The sequence below is a fragment of the Sceloporus occidentalis genome, unplaced genomic scaffold (assembly GCF_023333645.1).
Source record: "Sceloporus occidentalis isolate IW3139 unplaced genomic scaffold, rSceOcc1.0.p SCAF_14, whole genome shotgun sequence".
NCBI classification, from domain to species: domain Eukaryota; kingdom Metazoa; phylum Chordata; class Lepidosauria; order Squamata; family Phrynosomatidae; genus Sceloporus; species Sceloporus occidentalis.
The window spans coordinates 5103427-5118316 of NW_028316994.1; the positions used below are offsets into that span (position 1 = coordinate 5103427).

A 14890-nucleotide genomic window follows, 5' to 3' on the forward strand; every position below is an offset into this window, starting at 1 on the left:
ACTTGCCAGGGATAAAATGAGGAATGTTCTACCAAAGACCTCAAGGCAACTGCTACTATTGTGTCTCTGCCCTCCATCCCTGTTGTCTTATCAAGGCCTGTGTCTTGTCTTTTCTGGGTGTTACGAGATAATGTTACATTTATTGGACAGGGTTGCACACACCCCACACCGAGAAATTCTAAATATTAGGCAGATTAACTTCAGTGCTTTTGTGGCAGATTAGGAAAGTGCTGTGGCCTAGATACAACAATGTGCGTTGGTATTCAAAATTGCCAAGAGAATCACAACTTTCTTCCACTTTATTTTCCATTGCAGCATCCTATGATGCCAAAAAGGAGCAATTTCTAGAATGGATGGGCACTGCAGGAGGTGGTGGTGGGGAAATGGCCAGTTCTGGTGGGAGCAGCGGCATCTTGCATGAGTATGCTACTGCATCCTGGCCTCTGATGTCCAACTGTTGAACAGTTATCATCCTGGCTGGTGGATTAGAGGAGCTGCAGTCAAATAACGTTTATAAATTCTGAAGAAAGATCATAGCTGGCCTCCACTTCTCTCTTCTCTGTTGCAAAGGCAAGGGGAGGCTGCTAGAATCTTGAACAGTAGGATCTCAGATTAGTGCTCATACATGGTGGTCATCCAGACATATGAACACAAGGAATTGTCTCCTCCTCCTTAAGCTTCGATTTTGCCTTTAGTTACACCCACAGCCATTGGTCTGTCCCTGACTCTGTTGAGCAGGCATCGGCAACGTGCGGCCCGCGGGCCGGATGCGGCCCGCGAAGCCTCTAGGCCTGGCCCGCGCTCGCCCCTGCCGCCGATTGCGCCGCCGATTGGCGCCGCTCCGGCCGCCATTTTCTTTTTCAAAATGGCGGCGCCCCTCTAGGAGGCCCGGGGCGCACCAGCCCTCCGAATGGGCTCCGCCCTCCTCCCTTCTCTCTCTGCCCTTCGCCCTCCTGGCTCCGTTTTTCTAGCTCTGCCCTCCTCCCTCCGCCTCCCTCTATGAATAAAAGAGTGTGGAGGGGAGGGAAAGGAGGAGGCGGCAGAGAAAAGGAAAGCGAAAGTAAGAGAGCCAGCCAGCCAGGCAGCCGGAGCGAGCCACTGAAGAGGTTGGTTGGTGCATGTATTTTCCTCTGCTTGGTGACTGTGATTTACTCTCCCTTGGTATCTTTGCAAACCCCCCCATGCTCCTTTGGGGATGCTTTGATTCTGATTTCCTGCATGGCGGGGGGTTGGACTGGATGGCCCTTGGGGTCTCTTCCAGCTCTATGATTCTATGTTTCTCCTATGCTTTGTGACTCCCTTACTATCTTTGCAACCGCTTTGATTCTGATTTCCTGCATGGCAGGGGGTTGGACTGGATGGCCCTTGGGGTCTCTTCCAGCTCTATGATTCTATGTTTCTCCTATGCTTTGTGACTCCCTTACTATCTTTGCAACCGCTTTGATTCTGATTTCCTGCATGGCAGGGGGTTGGACTGGATGGCCCTTGGGGTCTCTTCCAGCTCTATGATTCTATGTTTCTCCTATGCTTTGTGACTCCCTTACTATCTTTGCAACCGCTTTGATTCTGATTTCCTGCATGGCAGGGGGTTGGACTGGATGGCCCTTGGGGTCTCTTCCAGCTCTATGATTCTATGTTTCTCCTATGCTTTGTGACTCCCTTACTATCTTTGCAACCGCTTTGATTCTGATTTCCTGCATGGCAGGGGGTTGGACTGGATGGCCCTTGGGGTCTCTTCCAACTCTATGATTCTATGTTTCTCCTATGCTTTGTGACTCCCTTACTATCTTTGCAACCGCTTTGATTCTGATTTCCTGCATGGCAGGGGGTTGGACTGGATGGCCCTTGGGGTCTCTTCCAACTCTATGATTCTATGTTTCTCCTATGCTTTGTGACTCCCTTACTATCTTTGCAACCGCTTTGATTCTGATTTCCTGCATGGCGGGGGGTTGGACTGGATGGCCCTTGGGGTCTCTTCCAGCTCTATGATTCTATGTTTCTCCTATGCTTTGTGACTCCCTTACTATCTTTGCAACCGCTTTGATTCTGATTTCCTGCATGGCAGGGGGTTGGACTGGATGGCCCTTGGGGTCTCTTCCAACTCTATGATTCTATGTTTCTCCTATGCTTTGTGACTCCCTTACTATCTTTGCAACCGCTTTGATTCTGATTTCCTGCATGGCAGGGGGTTGGACTGGATGGCCCTTGGGGTCTCTTCCAGCTCTATGATTCTATGTTTCTCCTATGCTTTGTGACTCCCTTACTATCTTTGCAACCCCCCCCCCCCATGCTCCTTTGGGGATGCTTTGATTCTGATTTCCTGCATGGCAGGGGGTTGGACTGGATGGCCCTAGTGGTGTCTTCCAGCTCTATGATTCTATGTTTCTCCTATGCTTTGTGACTCCCTTACTATCTTTGCAACCGCTTTGATTCTGATTTCCTGCATGGCAGGGGGTTGGACTGGATGGCCCTTGGGGTCTCTTCCAACTCTATGATTCTATGTTTCTCCTATGCTTTGTGACTCCCTTACTATCTTTGCAACCGCTTTGATTCTGATTTCCTGCATGGCAGGGGGTTGGACTGGATGGCCCTTGGGGTCTCTTCCAACTCTATGATTCTATGTTTCTCCTATGCTTTGTGACTCCCTTACTATCTTTGCAACCGCTTTGATTCTGATTTCCTGCATGGCAGGGGGTTGGACTGGATGGCCCTTGGGGTCTCTTCCAGCTCTATGATTCTATGTTTCTCCTATGCTTTGTGACTCCCTTACTATCTTTGCAACCCCCCCCCCCATGCTCCTTTGGGGATGCTTTGATTCTGATTTCCTGCATGGCAGGGGGTTGGACTGGATGGCCCTTGGGGTCTCTTCCAGCTCTATGATTCTATGTTTCTCCTATGCTTTGTGACTCCCTTACTATCTTTGCAACCGCTTTGATTCTGATTTCCTGCATGGCAGGGGGTTGGACTGGATGGCCCTTGGGGTCTCTTCCAACTCTATGATTCTATGTTTCTCCTTTGTGACTCCCTTACTATCTTTGCAACCGCTTTGATTCTGATTTCCTGCATGGCAGGGGGTTGGACTGGATGGCCCTTGGGGTCTCTTCCAGACTCTATGATTCTATGTTTCTCCTATGCTTTGTGACTCCCTTACTATCTTTGCAACCGTCTTTGATTCTGATTTCCTGCATGGCAGGGGGTTGGACTGGATGGCCCTTGGGGTCTCTTCCAGCTCTATGATTCTATGTTTCTCCTATGCTTTGTGACTCTCCCTTACTATCTTTGCAACCCCCCCCCCCATGCTCCTTTGGGGATCGCTTTGATTCTGATTTCCTGCATGCAGGGGGTTGGAACTGGATGGCCCTTGTGGTCTCTTCCAGCTCTATGATTCTATGTTTCTCCTATGCTTTGTGACTCCCTTACTATCCTTTGCAACCCGCCTTTGATTCTGATTTCCTGCATGGCAGGGGGTTGGACTGGATGGCCCTTGGGGTCTCTTCCAGCTCTATGATTCTATGTTTCTCCTATGCTTTGTGACTCCCCTTACTATCTTTGCAACCCCCCCCCCATGCTCCTTTGGGGATGCTTTGATTCTGATTTCCTGCATGGCAGGGGGTTGGACTGGATGGCCCTTGGGGTCTCTTCCAGCTCTATGATTCTATGTTTCTCCTATGCTTTGTGACTCCCTTACTATCTTTGCAACCGCTTTGATTCTGATTTCCTGCATGGCAGGGGGTTGGACTGGATGGCCCTTGGGGTCTCTTCCAACTCTATGATTCTATGTTTCTCCTATGCTTTGTGACTCCCCTTACTATCTTTGCAACCGCTTTGATTCTGATTTCCTGCATGGCAGGGGGTTGGACTGGATGGCCCTTGGGGTCTCTTCCAGCTCTATGATTCTATGTTTCTCCTATGCTTTGTGACTCCCTTACTATCTTTGCAACCGCTTTGATTCTGATTTCCTGCATGGCAGGGGGTTGGACTGGATGGCCCTTGGGGTCTCTTCCAACTCTATGATTCTATGTTTCTCCTATGCTTTGTGACTCCCTTACTATCTTTGCAACCGCTTTGATTCTGATTTCCTGCATGGCAGGGGGTTGGACTGGATGGCCCTTGGGGTCTCTTCCAACTCTATGATTCTATGTTTCTCCTATGCTTTGTGACTCCCTTACTATCTTTGCAACCGCTTTGATTCTGATTTCCTGCATGGCAGGGGGTTGGACTGGATGGCCCTTGGGGTCTCTTCCAGCTCTATGATTCTATGTTTCTCCTATGCTTTGTGACTCCCTTACTATCTTTGCAACCCCCCATGCTCCTTTGGGAGCTTGATTCTGATTTCCTGCATGGCAGGGGGTTGGACTGGATGGCCCTTGGGGTCTCTTCCAGCTCTATGATTCTATGTTTCTCCTATGCTTTGTGACTCCCTTACTATCTTTGCAACCCGCTTTGATTCTGATTTCCTGCATGGCAGGGGGTTGGACTGGATGGCCCTTGGGGTCTCTTCCAGCTCTATGATTCTATGTTTCTCCTATGCTTTGTGACTCCCTTACTATCTTTGCAACCGCTTTGATTCTGATTTCCTGCATGGCAGGGGGTTGGACTGGATGGCCCTTGGGGTCTCTTCCAGCTCTATGATTCTATGTTTCTCCTATGCTTTGTGACTCCCTTACTATCTTTGCAACCGCTTTGATTCTGATTTCCTGCATGGCAGGGGGTTGGACTGGATGGCCCTTGGGGTCTCTTCCAACTCTATGATTCTATGTTTCTCCTATGCTTTGTGACTCCCTTACTATCTTTGCAACCGCTTTGATTCTGATTTCCTGCATGGCAGGGGGTTGGACTGGATGGCCCTTGGGGTCTCTTCCAGCTCTATGATTCTATGTTTCTCCTATGCTTTGTGACTCCCTTACTATCTTTGCAACCGCTTTGATTCTGATTTCCTGCATGGCAGGGGGTTGGACTGGATGGCCCTTGGGGTCTCTTCCAACTCTATGATTCTATGTTTCTCCTATGCTTTGTGACTCCCTTACTATCTTTGCAACCGCTTTGATTCTGATTTCCTGCATGGCAGGGGGTTGGACTGGATGGCCCTTGGGGTCTCTTCCAGCTCTATGATTCTATGTTTCTCCTATGCTTTGTGACTCCCTTACTATCTTTGCAACCGCTTTGATTCTGATTTCCTGCATGGCAGGGGGTTGGACTGGATGGCCCTTGGGGTCTCTTCCAGCTCTATGATTCTATGTTTCTCCTATGCTTTGTGACTCCCTTACTATCTTTGCAACCGCTTTGATTCTGATTTCCTGCATGGCAGGGGGTTGGACTGGATGGCCCTTGGGGTCTCTTCCAACTCTATGATTCTATGTTTCTCCTATGCTTTGTGACTCCCTTACTATCTTTGCAACCGCTTTGATTCTGATTTCCTGCATGGCAGGGGGTTGGACTGGATGGCCCTTGGGGTCTCTTCCAGCTCTATGATTCTATGTTTCTCCTATGCTTTGTGACTCCCTTACTATCTTTGCAACCCCCCCCCCCATGCTCCTTTGGGGATGCTTTGATTCTGATTTCCTGCATGGCAGGGGGTTGGACTGGATGGCCCTTGGGGTCTCTTCCAGCTCTATGATTCTATGTTTCTCCTATGCTTTGTGACTCCCTTACTATCTTTGCAACCGCTTTGATTCTGATTTCCTGCATGGCAGGGGGTTGGACTGGATGGCCCTTGGGGTCTCTTCCAACTCTATGATTCTATGTTTCTCCTATGCTTTGTGACTCCCTTACTATCTTTGCAACCGCTTTGATTCTGATTTCCTGCATGGCAGGGGGTTGGACTGGATGGCCCTTGGGGTCTCTTCCAACTCTATGATTCTATGTTTCTCCTATGCTTTGTGACTCCCTTACTATCTTTGCAACCGCTTTGATTCTGATTTCCTGCATGGCAGGGGGTTGGACTGGATGGCCCTTGGGGTCTCTTCCAACTCTATGATTCTATGTTTCTCCTATGCTTTGTGACTCCCTTACTATCTTTGCAACCGCTTTGATTCTGATTTCCTGCATGGCAGGGGGTTGGACTGGATGGCCCTTGGGGTCTCTTCCAGCTCTATGATTCTATGTTTCTCCTATGCTTTGTGACTCCCTTACTATCTTTGCAACCGCTTTGATTCTGATTTCCTGCATGGCAGGGGGTTGGACTGGATGGCCCTTGGGGTCTCTTCCAACTCTATGATTCTATGTTTCTCCTATGCTTTGTGACTCCCTTACTATCTTTGCAACCCCCCCCCATGCTCCTTTGGGGATGCTTTGATTCTGATTTCCTGCATGGCAGGGGGTTGGACTGGATGGCCCTTGGGGTCTCTTCCAACTCTATGATTCTATGTTTCTCCTATGCTTTGTGACTCCCTTACTATCTTTGCAACCGCTTTGATTCTGATTTCCTGCATGGCAGGGGGTTGGACTGGATGGCCCTTGGGGTCTCTTCCAGCTCTATGATTCTATGTTTCTCCTATGCTTTGTGACTCCCTTACTATCTTTGCAACCGCTTTGATTCTGATTTCCTGCATGGCAGGGGGTTGGACTGGATGGCCCTTGGGGTCTCTTCCAACTCTATGATTCTATGTTTCTCCTATGCTTTGTGACTCCCTTACTATCTTTGCAACCGCTTTGATTCTGATTTCCTGCATGGCAGGGGGTTGGACTGGATGGCCCTTGGGGTCTCTTCCAGCTCTATGATTCTATGTTTCTCCTATGCTTTGTGACTCCCTTACTATCTTTGCAAACCGCTTTGATTCTGATTTCCTGCATGGCAGGGGGTTGGACTGGATGGCCCTTGGGGTCTCTTCCAACTCTATGATTCTATGTTTCTCCTATGCTTTGTGACTCCCTTACTATCTTTGCAACCGCTTTGATTCTGATTTCCTGCATGGCGGGGGGTTGGACTGGATGGCCCTTGGGGTCTCTTCCAGCTCTATGATTCTATGTTTCTCCTATGCTTTGTGACTCCCTTACTATCTTTGCAACCGCTTTGATTCTGATTTCCTGCATGGCAGGGGGTTGGACTGGATGGCCCTTGGGGTCTCTTCCAACTCTATGATTCTATGTTTCTCCTATGCTTTGTGACTCCCTTACTATCTTTGCAACCGCTTTGATTCTGATTTCCTGCATGGCAGGGGGTTGGACTGGATGGCCCTTGGGGTCTCTTCCAGCTCTATGATTCTATGTTTCTCCTATGCTTTGTGACTCCCTTACTATCTTTGCAACCCCCCCCCCCCATGCTCCTTTGGGGATGCTTTGATTCTGATTTCCTGCATGGCAGGGGGTTGGACTGGATGGCCCTAGTGGTCTCTTCCAGCTCTATGATTCTATGTTTCTCCTATGCTTTGTGACTCCCTTACTATCTTTGCAACCGCTTTGATTCTGATTTCCTGCATGGCAGGGGGTTGGACTGGATGGCCCTTGGGGTCTCTTCCAGCTCTATGATTCTATGTTTCTCCTATGCTTTGTGACTCCCTTACTATCTTTGCAACCCCCCCCCCCATGCTCCTTTGGGGATGCTTTGATTCTGATTTCCTGCATGGCAGGGGGTTGGACTGGATGGCCCTTGGGGTCTCTTCCAGCTCTATGATTCTATGTTTCTCCTATGCTTTGTGACTCCCTTACTATCTTTGCAACCGCTTTGATTCTGATTTCCTGCATGGCAGGGGGTTGGACTGGATGGCCCTTGGGGTCTCTTCCAACTCTATGATTCTATGTTTCTCCTATGCTTTGTGACTCCCTTACTATCTTTGCAACCGCTTTGATTCTGATTTCCTGCATGGCAGGGGGTTGGACTGGATGGCCCTTGGGGTCTCTTCCAACTCTATGATTCTATGTTTCTCCTATGCTTTGTGACTCCCTTACTATCTTTGCAACCGCTTTGATTCTGATTTCCTGCATGGCAGGGGGTTGGACTGGATGGCCCTTGGGGTCTCTTCCAGCTCTATGATTCTATGTTTCTCCTATGCTTTGTGACTCCCTTACTATCTTTGCAACCGCTTTGATTCTGATTTCCTGCATGGCAGGGGGTTGGACTGGATGGCCCTTGGGGTCTCTTCCAACTCTATGATTCTATGTTTCTCCTATGCTTTGTGACTCCCTTACTATCTTTGCAACCGCTTTGATTCTGATTTCCTGCATGGCAGGGGGTTGGACTGGATGGCCCTTGGGGTCTCTTCCAACTCTATGATTCTATGTTTCTCCTATGCTTTGTGACTCCCTTACTATCTTTGCAACCGCTTTGATTCTGATTTCCTGCATGGCAGGGGGTTGGACTGGATGGCCCTTGGGGTCTCTTCCAGCTCTATGATTCTATGTTTCTCCTATGCTTTGTGACTCCCTTACTATCTTTGCAACCCCCCCCCCATGCTCCTTTGGGGATGCTTTGATTCTGATTTCCTGCATGGCAGGGGGTTGGACTGGATGGCCCTTGGGGTCTCTTCCAGCTCTATGATTCTATGTTTCTCCTATGCTTTGTGACTCCCTTACTATCTTTGCAACCGCTTTGATTCTGATTTCCTGCATGGCAGGGGGTTGGACTGGATGGCCCTTGGGGTCTCTTCCAGCTCTATGATTCTATGTTTCTCCTATGCTTTGTGACTCCCTTACTATCTTTGCAACCGCTTTGATTCTGATTTCCTGCATGGCAGGGGGTTGGACTGGATGGCCCTTGGGGTCTCTTCCAGCTCTATGATTCTATGTTTCTCCTATGCTTTGTGACTCCCTTACTATCTTTGCAACCCCCCCCCCCCCATGCTCCTTTGGGGATGCTTTGATTCTGATTTCCTGCATGGCGGGGGGTTGGACTGGATGGCCCTTGGGGTCTCTTCCAGCTCTATGATTCTATGTTTCTCCTATGCTTTGTGACTCCCTTACTATCTTTGCAACCGCTTTGATTCTGATTTCCTGCATGGCAGGGGGTTGGACTGGATGGCCCTTGGGGTCTCTTCCAACTCTATGATTCTATGTTTCTCCTATGCTTTGTGACTCCCTTACTATCTTTGCAACCGCTTTGATTCTGATTTCCTGCATGGCAGGGGGTTGGACTGGATGGCCCTTGGGGTCTCTTCCAGCTCTATGATTCTATGTTTCTCCTATGCTTTGTGACTCCCTTACTATCTTTGCAACCGCTTTGATTCTGATTTCCTGCATGGCAGGGGGTTGGACTGGATGGCCCTTGGGGTCTCTTCCAGCTCTATGATTCTATGTTTCTCCTATGCTTTGTGACTCCCTTACTATCTTTGCAACCGCTTTGATTCTGATTTCCTGCATGGCAGGGGGTTGGACTGGATGGCCCTTGGGGTCTCTTCCAACTCTATGATTCTATGTTTCTCCTATGCTTTGTGACTCCCTTACTATCTTTGCAACCGCTTTGATTCTGATTTCCTGCATGGCAGGGGGTTGGACTGGATGGCCCTTGGGGTCTCTTCCAGCTCTATGATTCTATGTTTCTCCTATGCTTTGTGACTCCCTTACTATCTTTGCAACCGCTTTGATTCTGATTTCCTGCATGGCAGGGGGTTGGACTGGATGGCCCTTGGGGTCTCTTCCAACTCTATGATTCTATGTTTCTCCTATGCTTTGTGACTCCCTTACTATCTTTGCAACCGCTTTGATTCTGATTTCCTGCATGGCAGGGGGTTGGACTGGATGGCCCTTGGGGTCTCTTCCAGCTCTATGATTCTATGTTTCTCCTATGCTTTGTGACTCCCTTACTATCTTTGCAACCGCTTTGATTCTGATTTCCTGCATGGCAGGGGGTTGGACTGGATGGCCCTTGGGGTCTCTTCCAGCTCTATGATTCTATGTTTCTCCTATGCTTTGTGACTCCCTTACTATCTTTGCAACCCCCCCCCCCATGCTCCTTTGGGGATGCTTTGATTCTGATTTCCTGCATGGCAGGGGGTTGGACTGGATGGCCCTTGGGGTCTCTTCCAGCTCTATGATTCTATGTTTCTCCTATGCTTTGTGACTCCCTTACTATCTTTGCAACCGCTTTGATTCTGATTTCCTGCATGGCAGGGGGTTGGACTGGATGGCCCTTGGGGTCTCTTCCAACTCTATGATTCTATGTTTCTCCTATGCTTTGTGACTCCCTTACTATCTTTGCAACCGCTTTGATTCTGATTTCCTGCATGGCAGGGGGTTGGACTGGATGGCCCTTGGGGTCTCTTCCAGCTCTATGATTCTATGTTTCTCCTATGCTTTGTGACTCCCTTACTATCTTTGCAACCGCTTTGATTCTGATTTCCTGCATGGCAGGGGGTTGGACTGGATGGCCCTTGGGGTCTCTTCCAGCTCTATGATTCTATGTTTCTCCTATGCTTTGTGACTCCCTTACTATCTTTGCAACCCCCCCCCCCCATGCTCCTTTGGGGATGCTTTGATTCTGATTTCCTGCATGGCAGGGGGTTGGACTGGATGGCCCTTGGGGTCTCTTCCAGCTCTATGATTCTATGTTTCTCCTATGCTTTGTGACTCCCTTACTATCTTTGCAACCGCTTTGATTCTGATTTCCTGCATGGCAGGGGGTTGGACTGGATGGCCCTTGGGGTCTCTTCCAGCTCTATGATTCTATGTTTCTCCTATGCTTTGTGACTCCCTTACTATCTTTGCAACCGCTTTGATTCTGATTTCCTGCATGGCAGGGGGTTGGACTGGATGGCCCTTGGGGTCTCTTCCAGCTCTATGATTCTATGTTTCTCCTATGCTTTGTGACTCCCTTACTATCTTTGCAACCGCTTTGATTCTGATTTCCTGCATGGCAGGGGGTTGGACTGGATGGCCCTTGGGGTCTCTTCCAGCTCTATGATTCTATGTTTCTCCTATGCTTTGTGACTCCCTTACTATCTTTGCAACCCCCCCCCCCATGCTCCTTTGGGGATGCTTTGATTCTGATTTCCTGCATGGCAGGGGGTTGGACTGGATGGCCCTTGGGGTCTCTTCCAGCTCTATGATTCTATGTTTCTCCTATGCTTTGTGACTCCCTTACTATCTTTGCAACCGCTTTGATTCTGATTTCCTGCATGGCAGGGGGTTGGACTGGATGGCCCTTGGGGTCTCTTCCAACTCTATGATTCTATGTTTCTCCTATGCTTTGTGACTCCCTTACTATCTTTGCAACCGCTTTGATTCTGATTTCCTGCATGGCAGGGGGTTGGACTGGATGGCCCTTGGGGTCTCTTCCAACTCTATGATTCTATGTTTCTCCTATGCTTTGTGACTCCCTTACTATCTTTGCAACCCCCCCCCCCCATGCTCCTTTGGGGATGCTTTGATTCTGATTTCCTGCATGGCAGGGGGTTGGACTGGATGGCCCTTGGGGTCTCTTCCAACTCTATGATTCTATGTTTCTCCTATGCTTTGTGACTCCCTTACTATCTTTGCAACCGCTTTGATTCTGATTTCCTGCATGGCAGGGGGTTGGACTGGATGGCCCTTGGGGTCTCTTCCAACTCTATGATTCTATGTTTCTCCTATGCTTTGTGACTCCCTTACTATCTTTGCAACCGCTTTGATTCTGATTTCCTGCATGGCAGGGGGTTGGACTGGATGGCCCTTGGGGTCTCTTCCAGCTCTATGATTCTATGTTTCTCCTATGCTTTGTGACTCCCTTACTATCTTTGCAACCGCTTTGATTCTGATTTCCTGCATGGCAGGGGGTTGGACTGGATGGCCCTTGGGGTCTCTTCCAGCTCTATGATTCTATGTTTCTCCTATGCTTTGTGACTCCCTTACTATCTTTGCAACCGCTTTGATTCTGATTTCCTGCATGGCAGGGGGTTGGACTGGATGGCCCTTGGGGTCTCTTCCAACTCTATGATTCTATGTTTCTCCTATGCTTTGTGACTCCCTTACTATCTTTGCAACCGCTTTGATTCTGATTTCCTGCATGGCAGGGGGTTGGACTGGATGGCCCTTGGGGTCTCTTCCAGCTCTATGATTCTATGTTTCTCCTATGCTTTGTGACTCCCTTACTATCTTTGCAACCCCCCCCATGCTCCTTTGGGGATGCTTTGATTCTGATTTCCTGCATGGCAGGGGGTTGGACTGGATGGCCCTTGGGGGTCTCTTCCAGCTCTATGATTCTATGTTTCTCCTATGCTTTGTGACTCCCTTACTATCTTTGCAACCGCTTTGATTCTGATTTCCTGCATGGCAGGGGGTTGGACTGGATGGCCCTTGGGGTCTCTTCCAGCTCTATGATTCTATGTTTCTCCTATGCTTTGTGACTCCCTTACTATCTTTGCAACCGCTTTGATTCTGATTTCCTGCATGGCAGGGGGTTGGACTGGATGGCCCTTGGGGTCTCTTCCAGCTCTATGATTCTATGTTTCTCCTATGCTTTGTGACTCCCTTACTATCTTTGCAACCGCTTTGATTCTGATTTCCTGCATGGCAGGGGGTTGGACTGGATGGCCCTTGGGGTCTCTTCCAACTCTATGATTCTATGTTTCTCCTATGCTTTGTGACTCCCTTACTATCTTTGCAACCGCTTTGATTCTGATTTCCTGCATGGCAGGGGGTTGGACTGGATGGCCCTTGGGGTCTCTTCCAGCTCTATGATTCTATGTTTCTCCTATGCTTTGTGACTCCCTTACTATCTTTGCAACCCCCCCCCATGCTCCTTTGGGGATGCTTTGATTCTGATTTCCTGCATGGCAGGGGGTTGGACTGGATGGCCCTTGGGGTCTCTTCCAGCTCTATGATTCTATGTTTCTCCTATGCTTTGTGACTCCCTTACTATCTTTGCAACCGCTTTGATTCTGATTTCCTGCATGGCAGGGGGTTGGACTGGATGGCCCTTGGGGTCTCTTCCAGCTCTATGATTCTATGTTTCTCCTATGCTTTGTGACTCCCTTACTATCTTTGCAACCGCTTTGATTCTGATTTCCTGCATGGCAGGGGGTTGGACTGGATGGCCCTTGGGGTCTCTTCCAGCTCTATGATTCTATGTTTCTCCTATGCTTTGTGACTCCCTTACTATCTTTGCAACCCCCCCCCCCCCAATGCTCCTTTGGGGATGCTTTGATTCTGATTTCCTGCATGGCAGGGGGTTGGACTGGATGGCCCTTGGGGTCTCTTCCAACTCTATGATTGTGGCCTTGCCTAGTAGCTTCCATCCTTGCAAATACTGCTATTATTATTGTTGTTATCCCTTGGTATTGTCTTTGCAAGATCCCCCCACATGGACTTGCTTGCACATTTCTGGGTTCAGACAGTGGCATGCATTTTTTGCTGTTTTGTGGCCTTGCCTAGTCGCTTCTTGCAAATATTATTATTATGTGGCCCCGCCCCCGGAGGGTGGAAACTCCACCCCTGACATGTGGCCCTGCCTCCAGATAGTGGAAGCTCCGCCCTGGCATGCAGCTCCGCCCCAGAGGGTGGAAGCTCCACCCCCATGTACAGCTCCGCCCCCGGATGGTGGAAGCTCCACCCCCGGCTTCGGCCCCCCAGTTGTCTGAGGGACAGCAACCCGGCCCCCGGCTCAAAAAGGTTGCCTACCCCTGCTGTTGAGGAATGTCAGGGTTCTCATTAAAAAAAAAACACCAACCCAAAGGAGATTACATAAACCCATTGTTCTGCCCACATCTGCTTTATTTTCTTGTGACCCTCAAGTAGGTCGCCTCAGGTGAGTTAAACCAGCAGAACCACCTTCATGTCTTTAGTTTTGACTAGGCTTCTGTAGAAGAGGAAAAGAGGAAAGACATAAAAAGAGACAAGAAGGAAAAGATAGAGCCTAAAAAGTTTGGGCATATGTCATAAAACATGAATCCCATGTTTCAGACCAGGAAGTGTAAAAAAAAAAACCAAGTGATTTAGGGTTATGCAATTTATTGTTCTCATTCGTTGCTATCTTAATATTATGTGGATTTAAAGTGGCCCTAGAGATGTAAACTTCCAGAAATGCTGAAGCCATTTTTGAAAAAATTACTATATTTTAGGAGAAAATTAAATATATATGGTAGTTTTCATATTAAACCCAAACTTGCTTTACTGCTTTAGCAACAAACCATTTTGTTCCTAATATAGGCCTGGTACAAATAGGCACTTTGTGGCACCCTGGGGCCGATTTTAGGGCTCGGGTCTGCAGAGCGTCCGCACACTCCCTAACCCTAGTACATAATGGCACCACCATCGTGGTGGCCTCCTGTCCACATGGGGACTGCCATCATGATGCAAGTGCTGTGCAGCATCCGCTCATTGCGGTGCTGCACTTGTATCATCAATGTGCGCCAATGCACCAATGGCACACTCATGGCATCCGCCGCATGCACCAAAAAGAACCTGCTTTTAGCAGCTTCTTTTTGGTGCAGAGGGAGGCCGCACAGTTTGGCTACTGCGGTGTCCCTTAGGAGCAAAACCGGGCACCTCCAACCTGCCCTTTTGGAGCGGTCTGTAGAACCCCATAGTTAGCATATAATATTGTAATATTTGGCATATCTGTGAAACAGAAAAACATAAAAGCTTAACTTTTGTACAAGCAGAATTGGGAATATACTATATACTGAAGAGAGAGCCGCAAATGGCTATGTTATGTATCTATGCTACCTAAACACATATATCTTAGTTTTTGCCATTTTCTTCAATAAGAAAAAATGAAAACGGAAACAATTTTTAGAGGGTGTTGTTTGGACAGAAACAGCTGCATGGAGTCACAACCTAAGGACTAGTCACTAGTGTGTGAGCATGCCTTCAAGATGCCTGTCACTAAATTTCATAAGGTTTTCTTGGGCAATGAATAGTCAAGAGGTGGTTTTGTCAGTTCTTTTCTCTGAAATATAGCCTCCAGCACCTGGTATTCCTTGGCAATTCACCCCTCCCCAGTAACAGGCTTGACCCTGCTTAGCTTCCAGAGTCAAAGGAT

The 14890-nt window shown here is 48.6% G+C and overlaps 1 long non-coding RNA gene across 2 annotated transcripts in view; it reads right to left on the reverse strand.

Annotated features, from left to right (window-relative positions):
- Positions 1–14890, reverse strand: part of LOC149303644 (uncharacterized) — a 27685-nt gene that overhangs the window by 6384 nt on the left and 6411 nt on the right. The gene's annotated exons all lie outside the window — the stretch shown is intronic.